General features: G+C 43.9%; 1 non-coding gene across 1 annotated transcript; it reads right to left on the reverse strand.

Moving 5' to 3' along the window:
* Positions 1-10,176: 10,176 nt before the first annotated feature.
* MIR9850 (microRNA mir-9850) lies at positions 10,177-10,250 on the reverse strand. The gene has a single exon (NR_128544.1). It is a non-coding gene; the product is annotated as a microRNA mir-9850 (primary transcript).
* Positions 10,251-14,970: the final 4,720 nt, after the last annotated feature.

Here is a 14,970-nt window from a genome sequence, read left to right on the forward strand (position 1 = left end):
CTAGGGGTATAATTGGAGCTGTTGCTGACAGCCTACGCCAGAGCCACAGCAACACCAGATCCAACCCACGTCTTCAACCTACACCACAGCTCACAGCAACGATAGATCCTTAACCCACTGAGCAAGGCCAGGGATTGAACCCACAACCTCATGGTTCCTAGTCAGATTTGTTTCCACTGCGCCATGTCGGGAACTCCCTGTATGCGCTGCTACCTAAGGATATTAGTTTGTTACTGGGTGAGCCACATGGCCAGTTAGGTTTTAACTGAGAAAACGGAATCACTTCTGTTATTACAACAGGAGGAATTTAATGCAGGAAACTGTTTAAAAAGGTGATAAAGTTGCTGAGAAGACAAACAGTGGATGGATGAAACAACCTAGAAATCAGCAATAGCAAGAAGCTGCTCTGGCCCTAAATGGGAAAGATGAAGTGGGGAGGCAGTGTTACCAGTCACCCAATTTAGAACTGTGGGGCTGCAAGCAAGAGACTCAAAAGCCAACAGGCCCAAGATGGGAGCATGGAAAGGGAAACACTCTTGGTTCCTCGATGGCATCATTAGGCTGTGAAACCAAACCTAGCACCACCCGTTTCCCCTTTTTTTGTTAGTAAATAATAGATGCCTGTATTTTTTTGAATCTGTTGGATTTTCTGTTATTTATAGCTGAATACATCAGATGTAATATTCATCCAGTTCTAAATAATCTATTTACATTAACAGCTGTGATACACTAAATAACTGCATTTATATTCAGTGAAACTTTTGAATCAATAGCTGGCTGGTGGAGGCCACAGCAACTGTCAGCCCTGGCCTGTGGGTGCAGATCCCCCCACCCCCAGGCCCACGGGGGCAAATTGGAGGTGCAGATAAGTGACTGGAAGCCCATCTGGGGGTGAAACACATTGGAATTCATTTCCAGGGACTCCCACTGGACACCACCATTGTGTGGTCCTTTCAACAAGCCCAGCCTCCACGTGTCTTCCAGGAGTCCTGGAGGAAGTAATTTCCATTTTCTTCTGGCCAGGGAGGATGCAAGGCTTCCTGATTGGCTCACACAACATAAACACACAATTTCAGTATTTATCCTGGCAGCTCCCCTGAGCCTGGAACTCAACAATGCACTCAAAGATCTCTCCTTTCTCCTGGGTTCTGTGATCTCAGGGCAGTGAGTTAATGAAAAAAAAAAAAAAAAAAAAAAAAGATTCTTTGGGGCAAGGCCTCATTTTCTGTCCCTTTACTGTTAATTTTTAGTCTGTCAGTTTTGCTTATTTATGGTGAGCAGCAGTGGGAAAGTGTATCTTGTAGCTGTGATAGCACAAACATTTGTTGCAAGAGTTGTCTAACAGTGGATTAATTTTGCCCCCCCCCCCGCCAGTGTGCTCAGATTTGTGGAACACAAGCTAGGCTCAAATACTACACATACTGGTGGAAACTGGTCTCACAACAATCAGGGAATAAACCCTTTTGGACAGGCTTTGCCTTTTCTTTCACCTTTTTGAGTTATAAAGTTTTTAATAATAATAATAATAATAATAACAACAATAGTAGTAAACATTAATTTATTATTATTATTATTGGTTGTGCCTGCAGCATGAAGAAGTTCCTGGGCCAGGGGTCGAACCCCTGCCACAGCTGTGGCCCAAACCATAGCAGGGACAACGCCAGATCCTTAGCTTACTGAGCCACCAGGCAACTCATAAAGCTTTTTATATTCTGTGTTAAACCATTTTGCAACTACTTTTACATCTTAATGTTACTGAGGACAAAAATTCTGAAGTTGATTTAATTCATCATCATCATCATCATCATAGCAAAATATACATAGGGCTTACTCTATGCCAGGCACTAATGTAAGCACTTTAGAAAACCTGACTCATTTGACTCCTCATGACAACCCTATAAGGTAAGTGTTAAGGGGTCAGATTGTGTCCTCAATCCTATCCACACTTCAGAATGTGACCTTATTTGGAGATAGGACCTTTACAGGAATAATCAAATTGATTGAGGTCATTAGGTTAGGTCTTAATCCAATATGACTGGTGTCCTGATAAAAAGGGAAAAGTTGGGAGTTCCCACTGTGGCACAGTGGGTAATGACCTGTTGTTGTTTTCTCTGTGGTGGTGTGGGTTCCATCTCTGGTCTGATGCAGTGGGTTACAAATCCAGCATTGCTGCAGCTGTGGCATAGGTTGCAGCTGCAGCTCAGATTTGATCCCTGGGCCAGGGACTTCCAAATGCTATGGATGCAGCTGAAAAAGAAAAAAAAAAAAGGGAAAATTTGGACACACGTACACATACAGAGAAGACCATATGAAGACACAGGGAGAAGATGACCATCTACAAGCCAAGGAGAGAAGCCTCAGAAGGAACCGGCCCTCCAAGACCTTGATTTCAGACTTCCAGCCTCCAGGACTATGAGATAATAAGTGTCTGTTGTTTAAGCCGCCCAGTTCATGGTACATTATTCTGGCTGCAGTACACCACCGACCCTGCATCTGGATGCAGGATCAGCTGGCTGCTCAAGTCTCTTGTATAAAATGGTGTTGGATATGGAACTAGCAGTTATGGAGAGCCCCTTATAGTAAGGATGCTCTTATTACCTAATGATGTTATTATTATCTTCATTTTCAGATGAGGACGCCAAGGCACAGAAAGGATGGGAACGTGCTTCAGTTTACAAAACTGAGTGGAAGTTTGTATGCCAAGCCCTTTGGGAGAGAGTGGGGCTGGTTCTATTTTCCCAGGTACCCAAAGGTCCTGAAAGTGGTCAAGTAGAGTGGGTGTCTTCCACCCTGGTGGCCCAGGTTTCCTTTACCACGGGATTCCCCTCTTCTCCAAGTCTCTCATTTGTGGGTCTGTGGACTTTGTATGAAAGTGGACGTGATGTTTGCTTACCTGAGACAGGCAGCAGGGGTAGAGCCTGTAGTGTGGGGTCCCAACTGGACAGGTCAGGGAGCACCTGCCAAGCCCAGCTCAGGTCCTCTGTCTTCAGCAGGAGAAGACCACCAGACCTGAGGTTTCTTTTGGCATGGGCTGGTCTGGCAATCTATTGGGAATAAACATTGGAGCTAGAGAAGTGAAACTATCTCTCATAAGCAAGCAATAATTTTCAGGCACTGAGCAGTTTATTTTAATATTTGAAAATAATTTATTTGCAAGGGCACAGTCCTGCTAAAATAGAAACCAAATTTTCATTAGTGAACAGAATACTTAAATCCAAAGCTGTGCAAAGAGAAAGGGTTAAGAAATTGCTTTATTTCTGTCTGTATGCCTAAAAAGGTCGCCACAGAGGCCCTTCCAAAAGAAAAGGAACACCAGCCCAAGGACAAATTCCAGCTTAAAATCTAGGATGCAAAATTCAACAGGATACCAAAATGACAGTTTCCCAGCTTCAAAAATGAAACCTCACCTGTAGCAATGGGACGAAACTGTTGGCAGCTTTAAAATATTAATTTCCTCTGCTGCAAGTTTTTTTACCTGACAGCTGGTGCCCCACTTTCAAGCAAGATTGCTTATGGCCCTTAATAAATATTTGGCAATTTGGTTAAAAACCACCACTTCTAAATGTGCATTTGGCCTTAACGTGGCAGTGTTTGAAAGCTGATTCCTCAAATTATGGGAGGTTGAGGATGAAGACTCCACCTCCTGGTGGTTTTTGCCCTGAGTACCAGAACGGATGATGAAGAGCCATGCTCCAGGCTTCTGGACCTCTCTTAAGAGTCAGAATAATGGAGTTCCCTTCATAGTTCAGCAGTTAGCAAACCTGACTGGCATCCATGAGGATGCAGGTTTGATCCCTGGCCTTGCTCAGTGGGTGAAGGATCTGGCATTGCTGTGGCTGTGGTGTAGGTCAGTGGCTGCAGCTCTGATTGGACCCCTAGCCTGGGAATCTTAAACAAGACAAAAAGACCAACCAACAAACAAAAAAACAGTCAGAATATGAATTTGGAAATTTGTATACTTCAAAGAAAATATCTTACTAAATTTCTGTGCATTAAAAACATTTTTTTCCAATTAACCTTTTTGTTTTGAGATAATTATAGACCCATATGCAATTGTAAGAAATAATACAGGGAGATACACATTAAAATTTGTGTTTGTGGAAGTTTTTGTTGTGACTCAGAGGGTTAAGAAATATTCATAGTGTCCACGAGTATTTGGGTTTGATCTCTCACCTTGCCCAGTGGGTTAGGACTCCCAGCAGATGTGGCTGGGATCCATTGTTGCCCTGGCAGTGGTATAGGCCTGGCAGCAGCAGCTCTGATTTGACCCCTGACCTGGTAACTTCAATATGCCACAGGTGTGGCCCTAAAAAGGAAAAGAAAAAATTGTCTTTGTGTGTGGCTTTCCTACATCTCATGTTGCTTCTGAACACCCTTCTAGTCGCTCTGTCTGTTTAGTTAGGAATCCTGCAGGAGGCTGAGGTATGTGGTAGCCTAGCATCCTGAACCCTGAATTGGTCTATACCAACCCACCACACACAGAATGGAAAGGCTGTGTGTTTTTATCCTCAGTTAATGTCATAAGGGAAGTATTTAGCCATATATGTCAGAAGTCCAGGCAGTAATGAAATTTACCTCAGGTTTGCACCTTGCAAATGACCATGAAATAAGCCATAAAAAAATCAAAAGAGGATGAAATAACATATTTATTTCTACAATGGGAGAGAAATACATTTGTGATATTTAAAGCCATAGAAGATACCATCAGAAACAAGGTGAATCAAATCAATTATAAAATAATTTCAACTTTTGGTAGGGAAAAAAATACTAAATGAAATGAAAAACTTAGAAAATTATTTTAATTATTATGAATAAGGCTTAAGGTCCAAAATAGATACAGAATTATGCAAATTTATGGTTAAGACCTGTACTCTACTTGAGGATTATCAAAAGATACAAAGATATTGTTTACATAGAAAGAATGACAGGTAACATCTTTCATAAATATCACCTTTACAATTTATAATATCTCATAGGGGATAGATTTGCTCTATCAAAATGTCGTTTTATTTTTTACAGAGAATACATTAACATGAAAAAATTCATCCTGAATAATAATGAGAGAAATACAGATTTGAACAGCCAAGGAATGACATTAAATTAGTAAAAATTAATAACATTATTTATTAAATTAATAAAAATAAATAGGACCAATAAAACCTATTACATTAGGTTCTGCATGGAAAACCCACACACAGTGCTGGCCACTGTAATTTGTTCCTGTTTTTCTGAAGTGCAAGCTGGCAATTTATAATAAGAACCAAGAAGCATTCATACCCTTTGACTTGGTAATCCCACTTTTGGGAAAATACCCTAAGGTAATAGTCCAAATGGAAAAAAAGCCATTTATACGAAGATATTTATGGCAGCATGTTCATAATAGGGGAAAATAGAAAGTGACCCAAATGCCCAGTGAGCGGGGATGGTTAAGAGAACCATGGTGTATCAGAATTCCCAGTGACCATTAAAACTGAAAAGTATGCGAGCTGAGAAAATGTGCACACATTACAAAGCTGAGTGCAAGCAAAGCAGAGCGCAGAATAGAATAGCCACTCTTACAGCTTCCCGTAAATAGAGTCTGTGCTCTGACGAGTCTGGAAAAAAAATGTGGATAGCTGTAAATAGCTGGAAGTATTAAATTCATGGGATCATATTCCTATACAATTATTTAAGTATTTGTCAAACATCTACCCTTTGACCAAGCAATGTGACAGTAGGTAAAACTTCATTATACGTGTAATCCATGTAGTCAATTCTTTTCTAACATGGGTGTTTCTAGCTTCCTTTGGAGAGTTGACCTCATTCTTTTTTTTTTTTTTTTTTTTTTTTTTTTTGTCTTTTTGCCTTTTCTAGGGCCGCTTCCTGTGGCATATGGAAGTTCCCAGGCTAGGGGTCGAATCAGAGCTGTAGCCACCGGCCTACGCCAGAGCCACAGCAATGTGGGATCTGAGCCACATCTGCAACCTACACCACAGCTCATGGCAACGCTGGATCCTTAACTCACTGAGCGAGGCCAGGGATTGAACCTGCAACCTTGTGGTTCTGGGTGGATTCGTTAACCACTGCACCACTACAGAAACTCCTACCTCACTATTTCTGTACTATGATTATTAATGTTATTGTGATCACCTGCCCAGGAAGCTGTGGCTGGGATACTGCAAGTCTCTGTGGATGGCCTGGAGGCAGGGGAGTCCCTCTTCCCAGCTGTTCCAGATAGAGTCTTCTTACTTTTCCCCCCGAGGTTAATACCTCCTCTGAACCTTGAGGAAGGTTTAAGTAGTGCCCTGCCCGATCGTTCAAAGAAGGAGCCTAAAGCATAGAGTGAGGGCTGCCTTGGGTGGGTGAGGATCTGATCCTTTGGCCATAGTCTAGCAGTCTTTGCCTTGTATGTGCCTTACAGGGTATTATTAGGTAACTTGACTGCAAATTCTAGAAATTCCTGCTTCAATTCAATCAAAAACACATGGAAAAAAAAAAAAAAAAAAGATTATCCCTTATAACAAGAAGCCCATGGGTAGGGCAGCTCCAGACTGGTTAAATCCACGATTCCATGTTCTTTCCATGTTTCCATTCTGCCACTTGCAGAATGTCACCTTTTCCTCTGTCAGCTTTGATTGTGGTTAGAGCACAGGTGCTGTGGCTCTAGTCTACAAATATAAAATCTAATATCCATGCCTTTTCTCTTTCTTTTGAAGAGCAAAGAAACCTTTACGAACATCTGCCTCCTGTCCCTACCCATCCCCATCTCCAGCCCTTATTTCTCTTCTCATTGACCAGAATTGCATTCCATGTCATGCTAAACTGACTGTCAAGAGGAATGAGGCCACAGTGAATTGCTAAGTTTAGACCCAGCAGGAATTGTCCTTGTAGCTGGGGATTGGCTTTCCCTTCCCTGACACTTTCTGCCTTCAAGGTCCTCCCCTCCTGGTCCTCTGGCTAGAAAGCTGGGTCTTTAGTTTTCTCACTCACTTCCTTTGACTGTGTCTGCATCCAGAGCCATGAAATGAGGAATACATAGAAAAAATACACTAATGTGAATTCACCCCATGCTATGGAGACCACAGTTTCTCTGATAAGAGAGAAGGGTTTCCCTCTCTTGGAATTTTAGGAGTATACCTGGGTATTGTAGGTATTGTTAAAATCTTGCCTGGAGACTAGGCAGTGAGAGAATGGAAAAAGCAACCAACCAGTCCAGGGGATTTCTCCCACTGTAGGTGATAGGGATGGAGTAGGCACAGGTGACTGTAGAAGTCCCAATAAGGGATCATAGGTAAAGAGGGACACCTGGGGGATGTTGAGAGACCACTGTAAGTTCAAGAAAGCCATCAGAACACTGCAGGCTTGCTTAACTAGTGGAGGTGTGAGAATTGCCTCAGGTCATTGGGTGGGGGATGGGGGTGAGGCCTCCATTCAGATTCAGACCGAAGGCAAGAGTTTGAGGACTGCCCTTCAGCTGATTTGAATACCCTCCTTACAGGGTACTAGGGAGGAGCTACCACTCCCAGAAAGGAAGAGGTGGGCCTTTCCAACCGCCACGCCCCTTGGATGATAAAACTGGCCCACCAGATCCTCGGGCAGAGCTTCCGTGCCTGCCTGTTTGTATCTCTCACAAGTGTCCTAATAAATCTATTTCTTGCCTATCACTTTGTTTTTCGCTGAAGTCCTTCTGTGAGGAGACATGAAGAACCTGAACCTCAGTGAATCCAGACACAGGGTGAGTGATTCTAATTTAAAACTGTGGGTTTAAGTTCCAATCTGGCTTTCAGCTGGGTTTGAGTACCGGCATGTGGGTTCTAGTCCCAGGCTGGGTTCAAGTCCTGGCCCCTTGGTTCAAGTCCCGGCCCCTTGGTTCAAGTCCCGATCTGTGTTTAGCTAGGTTCAGGCCGTTAGTGCTGTCAGTTTCATAGAGGCTTTCTTTCCAATGCTTCAGATCAAAAATAGATGGCTTTGGAGTTCTCTAGTGGCCTAATGGTTATGGATCTGGCATTGTCACTGCTGTGGTGCAAATTTGATCCCTTGCTCAGGGACTTCTGTATGCTGTGGACACAGACCAAAAAAAAAAAAAAAAAAAAAAAAAAAAGAAAAAAAGAAAAAAAGATGGGTTTTTCTTGGTGTTCTTTCTGTCCTCATCTGGTGCACAGTTTCAGGTTTCAGACTACCTTTGAATCTAGGCTCAGAGATATTGAAGGGTAAAACCTGGAAGCTCATCATTTTGGAGATGGTTTTTTGAGTTCATATGTCTTTTCCCAAATTACTTATCACTGTTTACTTTTCGGTGTCCTCAGATGGCTGCTCCATGCATTCTGTTCAGGATTTTATTTATTTATTCATTTCTTCTTTTTAGGGCCGCACCCATGGTGTATGGTAGTTCCCAGGCTAGGATTTGAATTGGAGCTGCAGCAGCTGGCCTACACCAAGACTTCAGTAACACCAGATCCAAGTCACATCTTGGACCCACACCGCAATTTGCAGCAATGCCGGATCCTTAACCCTCCAAGCAAGGCCAGGGATCAAACCTGCATCTACATGGATAATAGTTGGATTCCTAACCTGCTGAGCCACAATGGGAACTCCCTGTTCAGAATTTTAAACAGTATTCATTAGGAGAGAGAAGTTGAAGTGTGCTTATTCTGTCTTGACTGCAGTTGGAAACGTATCTTTTTCTAATTTCCACACTTTGGAAGTTACTAGTCTATGACAGAGAATGGTCTTTCAAAATTTGTAGAGTATGGGAGTGATGATGATATTTTGGACATGTTGTCAAAGAAGAGGAAAGAAACAATGTCTGTAAGGTTTGCCTGGGAGACTAAAGTGGGGATTAATGGGAAGGAAGGGCAGTCTGAAATTGGAATCAAGGACTTTTAGAGTAAGGATTTTGCTATGTTAAATGTCCCAAGAGCCACTGGGATATAACAAACACAGGTAAGATCCCCTTCCTAGGTCTGCTTTAATGATTTGGCAAGATTAAAGATAATGTGCACAAATGCATAAATATTTCTAAGTATGTGAACATGTGTTCTTGTATCACAGATTTTCTTCACATATTAGCTAAGACCATTTTGGTTGCAAGTGACAGGAACTTACCTTGAGCAGACTTGGGTAAAAGGAGGAACTTACTGGCTCACCAGCATCCTTTAAGAATAAACAGTCGTGTTGTGAAAAGGGAGGGGCAACAGAAGGGCCTCAGCAGCAATTTGGCCCATGGTCTTGAGCGTGGCCAGTGCTCCTTGTCTGCTTCTTTCTGTAGCTGGGCTTCCTCCACATGGTGAGAAACAGCTTCTGAGAGCTCCTGTGTGTTTTTCTTTAAGTTTACATAAGTGAAGAAACTTCTGAGGAATGTCTTTGATTGGTCTGGACTGTACTGGATGCCTACTGCTAGTTCAATCAGCTGTGGCAAGGATTGGAAGGTAGATTCATGGAAGAAAATGGTAGCAATTGAGGAAAATGCATGGATGAAGTGGGCATAGGAGCAGTTACCTGAAAAGGAGAGTTTTGGTCAAAACCAGTACACCATCAGCATAAAGGTGAATCTCTCTTACTCGCTAAGATATTACAGCTTTTTAATCACATAGTTCTAGCATTAAGTTCTATTTTCCTTCTCCAGGATCCAAATTTACTTGTATCTTATGACCTTCTTTTTCCCAGTCCTCTTTCATTAAAAACCAATCCTGTTGAGTTCTCATTTTGTCACAGTGGGTTAAGGATCTGGTGTTGTTGCAGCTGTGGTGTAGGTGGAAGATGTAGCTTGGCCCAGGAACTTCCATATGCTGTGGGGTGGCTAAAAAAAGAAAAAAAAAATACTGTTTTGGATATGTACTATAACTCTCTTCCCCCCCGCCCCCGCACTCTTCTTAAGTTTCTTCCATTTGGTTGCTTCTTTCTCTCACTCCAACCACCGCCTCTCCCTCTTTCTTCTTGCTTCACTTCCTGTGCTCTGTGGACCTTCTGTACCTATGAACAACCTGAAAATATCCAGTCTTCCAAAAAGATTCTGGTTCCTAGTTCATAGGGTACATGAGAGCACAGAGAACGAACATCGATCCAATATTCACTGAATCCCAGGTGCCCAGGTGACCTGTGAAGCTCAGTGGTAAATGGCCCAGCCCTTGTCATTTAGAAGCTGAAGTTCAGAAGGGGCGAGAGACAAGTACTCAGATGGTTATTGTGCAGGTTAAATTAATGGCAGAGGGAATCTAGGGTCCTGGGTGACAACTGAATTGCCTCCCGATCTAGATTTCCAAAAGAAAGGTTAATACTTGTAGAAGATAAGTCATTGCTCCTAGCTCACAGGTCCAGGAAGTATCAAAAAGGGAACTTATCCTTGGTGTGTGGAGCCAAAGCCCATATTTTCTCCCACTACACCAGACTGCCTCTGGAGGGGCGTGTGAATGAATGAGAGTTCAAATCAGGCTGATTCCTCATCACAGCTGCCTTGGAGGCTCCATCTTTCCTCCAGGATGGAGCCTCCTTCTCTAGGCTCCTGCTGCCAATGCAGGTGGTGTGACTTAAAAGATACTGAACCTCTACATCCCTCATCATCTCTTCGGGATTCGCCATTGATTGGATAACCGTTTCTTACAGACACGGAGGAGAGAGATAGCATCACAGGTCATTAATCTCAGCCCTCTGCCTTCAGGCAGGGATGTCTCCAAGAGGGTATCCATAAAATAGTATGGGAGTTCCTGTTGTGGCTCAGTGGGTTTGAGAAACTGAATAGTATCCATGAGGATGTGGGTTCAGTCCCTGGCCTCGCTCAGTGGGCTAAGGATCCATCATGGCCATGAGCTGTGTTGTAGGTTACGGATGAGGCTCAGATCTGGCTTGGCTATGGCTGTGGCGTAGGCCAGAACCTGCAGCTCTGATTCGACCCTGGAAGACTAATTCTTGGGCGCTCCCATCTGAGAGTTCTGAGAGCCATCCAGCAGCCTGGAAGAGATGACATTGGGAGGTGATGGGCCAGCTGCTGGAGCCCTAGGAGTGTCCATGGCATGAATGGGAAGGAGACAGTCACTAAGAATGAACACCGTGAGCCAACCTGGAAGTAGGTTTAGCGCAAGCCACGTGGACCCCACCTCCATGGCTGGGGAGGAGAGCCTGACCTGGTCAGAGGAAGTTCTCTGCAACTGAGCTCAGGATGACAGCAGTAAAGCCAGGGCAGAAGTGGCACCAAATCAAAAGAGGAAGACACCTCTGCTCCTGGACTAAGCACAGACTGAGATGGGAAAAGAGATAAAGTGGGGATTTGTCTGCAGAGGATACCTCATCAGTGAGGCAACTACAGGCCAGATGCCCACCAACTCAATGCCACCAGGTCCTGAAGGATCCCTTGAATAAGACATGTGAGTGTGCAGGGCTGGGGTGGGGGTGGGAAGCAGGGGAGCCACAGACCTTGAAATGGTTACATTTTAAGCCAAAAGTAACTGAAAGGACATAGTGTTGGTGAGGATGTGGGTTTGACCCCTGGCCTCACTCACTGGGTTAGGGATCCGACATTGCCACAGGCTGCAGCGCAGGCCTGCAACTGTGGTTCTGATTCTACCCCTAGCCTGGGAACTTTCATATGCCACAGGTGTGGCCCTAAAAAGAAAAAAAAAAAAAGACAAAAGTAACTTAAAAATTAATATTAGCGTTGTAAATCAACTATACTACAATAAAGTTTTTAAACATAAAAAAATTAATGTATTGGGTTGAAAAGTCTTGAAACATTGCTAGATTACATTTCTTCTAGCAGCCGAAATAGGGATTTGCAAACTGAATTCAATGTTAGAGAAATTTTTAGCTTCATTTTTTCTCATCTGAGTCTTAGAAACTATTGTGACTAAAAGTCAGAATCATTGTACTTGCTTCATATAGTTTTTATTGTGATTAAATACAGCTCTATCCATAAAGTTCCCTAACTGTGCTTGGCACATGCTAAGAGCCCAAAAATGTTGGGAGTTCTCCTGTGGTGCAGTGGGTTAAGGATCCAGCAGTGTCACTACAGTAGCTTGGATCGCTGCTGTGGTGTGGGTTCGGTCCCTGGCTCTAGAAATTTCATCATGCAGGCATGGTTAAGAAGAAAAAATAACACCTCCCAGGCAGGGGAAGCCTTTGAGACACTAGTACCCCGACACTGTTCTCTTCTCTGCAAAGCAGGCTAAGCCCGGCTTCTGGGCTCTGACCCCTAAGGACTAATGCTTTTCCTTTACCAACCACACCCTGAGTTCTCACTTTGCCCCAAACCCCACCCAGCTCTCTTTTCCCCATGTCGATGTGACGTCTGAGGTAGACCCACAGTTCCTCTGCTAGGAATGTCAGATAACTAATGCGGTTTGCCCAGACACTGCATGTTCAATTCAGCTGGCTTTAAAAAGAGATGATGCAGAAAGCCCCAACCAGGAGATAGAGATCTTCAGATTAACTACAGAAGGACAAATTTTAAACATTTGTGGATGAAATGAGACAGTCCCGTCGAGAAGTTCCTTCCACCATCAGGAGGCCTCTAATTTCAGACCCATGTAACAGGTTGCTTTTCTCATTTTATAGACCTTCAGCTGGGTCTGCAATTCGATGTATCAATTTCTTTCTTCTAGTCAAAGATGAGCTATGAGGCAGCAGAAGATGAGATTTTCAGGAGAAAGTTAAAGGAATTTTATGGCCTGTTTGTGTCGCCCGTACTACCCGATGGCAGCTGGCCTCCATAAATACTTATTAAAATTAATATTGTTTGAGCAAGTCCAAAGAGAAGAAAGCACTTCTGTAAATCTATGCATAACATAACTCTCCCCTCACAGAGCCTGGCACCACAGCGACCACATTACACGATGGGGTGTAATGCCATTGTGATGAAAAGAATATCATGCAGGAAGAAATACTCTGGCCAAACAGCATTTTGGAATAACACTCCCAGTTTAGGAATCTGAGTGTTCATTCATTCCACTGCTGTCATTTACCAGAAGCATCAACACACATAATACTACCGCCTGGATATTGTGACACTGATTTGGTAAAAGCTCAAGGAAAAAGCAGGCCTGGCCCAGGACACAGCTACAAGCAGGTCAGCATCTGCTCTTATGCATTTCACCTACATCAAAGCCTGTGCCCTCTTTCCAGAATGATAAAGAAGCCAGGTCAAAATCAAGTGTTGTCTACGGAGTGGTCTCTTGTGCCCTTGTGTGTCTATCATGGGAGTGCCTACACTGATGGTTCTTTAGAGTTGACTGGAGTTTTTACCAACTTTCTTCCAATTAATCCTCACAAAGTTATAAGAATAGGTATCATCATCCCTGTGTTGTAGGGGAGGAAACTGAGGCTTATAGAAGATAAGCAACTTGCTCTAAGTTTCAAAGTGAGTGAGTTATAGAGCAGGAGTTTGCACCCAAGTCCCTGATGTTGTGTCACTCTCATTCCTGCAGCCCTGTGCAGGGCACAGGTGATTCCCCACCATTTAGTCTTGCCCATCATTTTTCTACACTTTGGGGGCAGCAGTGAGGGTAGTTTGAGCTTATTACTGTGAAGAGGAAGGACATAAAAAAACTAAGAACAAAAAAATGAGTTTCCAGCTTTTGAGTTTAAAAGAGAATTTGGAGGGAGTTCCCATCATGGCTCAAGTGGTAATGAACCTGACTCGTATGAGGATGCAGGTTCAATCCGTGGACTTGCTCAGTGGGTTAAGGGTCCAGCATTGCCATGAGCTGTGGTGGTGTAGTTTGCACAAGCAGCTTGGATTCTATGTTGCTGTGGCTGTGGCATAAACCAGCAGCTGCAGCTCCAGCATCTGACCTACAAATGGGAACCTATAAATATCACAGGTGCTGCCCTACAAAGAAAAAAAAAAAAGAGAATTTTGGAACTTCTAACAGCGAATTGCTTTAGACCTCAAAATCCTGGCTTCTGGGTACACAAAGGCAATGTTCTGTAAACAGTATAACTGAATTAAGAACACAGGGCTAGGAGTTCCTGGTATGGCTCAGTGGTTAACAAATCCAACTAGGAACCATGAGGTTGTGGGTTTGATCCCTGGCCTTCCTCAGTGGGTTAAGGATCCAGCGTTGCTGTGAGCTGTGGTGTAGGTCACAGATGTGGCTTGGATCTGGCGTTGCTGTGGCTCTGGTATAGGCCAGTGGCTACAGCTCCAATTGGACCCCGGCAGTGCTGTGAGTTGTGGTGTAGGTTGCAGATGTGGCTCGGACCCTGCATTGCTGTGACTGTGGCATAGGATGGCAGTTGCAGCTCCTATTTGATCCCTAGCCTGGAAACTTACATATGCCATTGATGTGACCCAAAAAGACAAAAAAAAAAAAAAAAAAAAAAAAAAAAGGAAGACAGGGCTGAAGTTTGCTGGAGGCCTGTAGTTTAGGATCCAGTGTTGTCACTTCTGTGGAGCAGGTTGGATCCCTGGCCCTGGAACTTCCTCATGCTGTGGGCTCAGCTGAAAAACAAAAACAAAACAAAGACAGGTCTGAGCAAAAGAAGTCAGTTCCCCCACCCAAGACTAGAAGGAGCCAGGGAGGATCAGGGAGAGTCAGAGATGAATGCAGAAGTGGGGGCCCTGTGCCCCCGGGTGTTCTAGACTCAGGAGCTAGACCCTCAGTGGGCAGACTGTTTCATGATCATTGCTGATTGATCGCCCCCACCTGGTATTCGTGCCCTTGCAAAATCCCCTCCCTTTGAGTGTGGACAGAACCTGTGACTTGCTTCCAACCAACAGATACAGCAAAGGAGATAGAAGGTCCACCATTATGTGGACATGACTTACACAACATACAATTTTCATTCCCCTTTGCAAGGAGACACCATCCCTTGCTGACTGTGGGAAGCCAGCCACCGTGCTGGGAGCTGGCCCAGGTCAGGACCATGTGCCAAGGAGCTGAGAGCATCCTCCAACCAATGACTGGCGAGAAACTGTGGCGCTTAGCCAGTGGCCGAGGGACCAAATGCTGCAGACCCCATGTGAGCCTGGAGCAGATCTTTCTGTGACTGAGCCTCAGG

This window comes from Sus scrofa, chromosome 13, assembly GCF_054392235.1.
Source record: "Sus scrofa isolate SSC_HxYL_T2T_F1_AM1 chromosome 13, Sscrofa_HxYL_maternal_Yorkshire_Landrace_v2.0, whole genome shotgun sequence".
In the NCBI taxonomy this organism is placed as follows: domain Eukaryota; kingdom Metazoa; phylum Chordata; class Mammalia; order Artiodactyla; family Suidae; genus Sus; species Sus scrofa.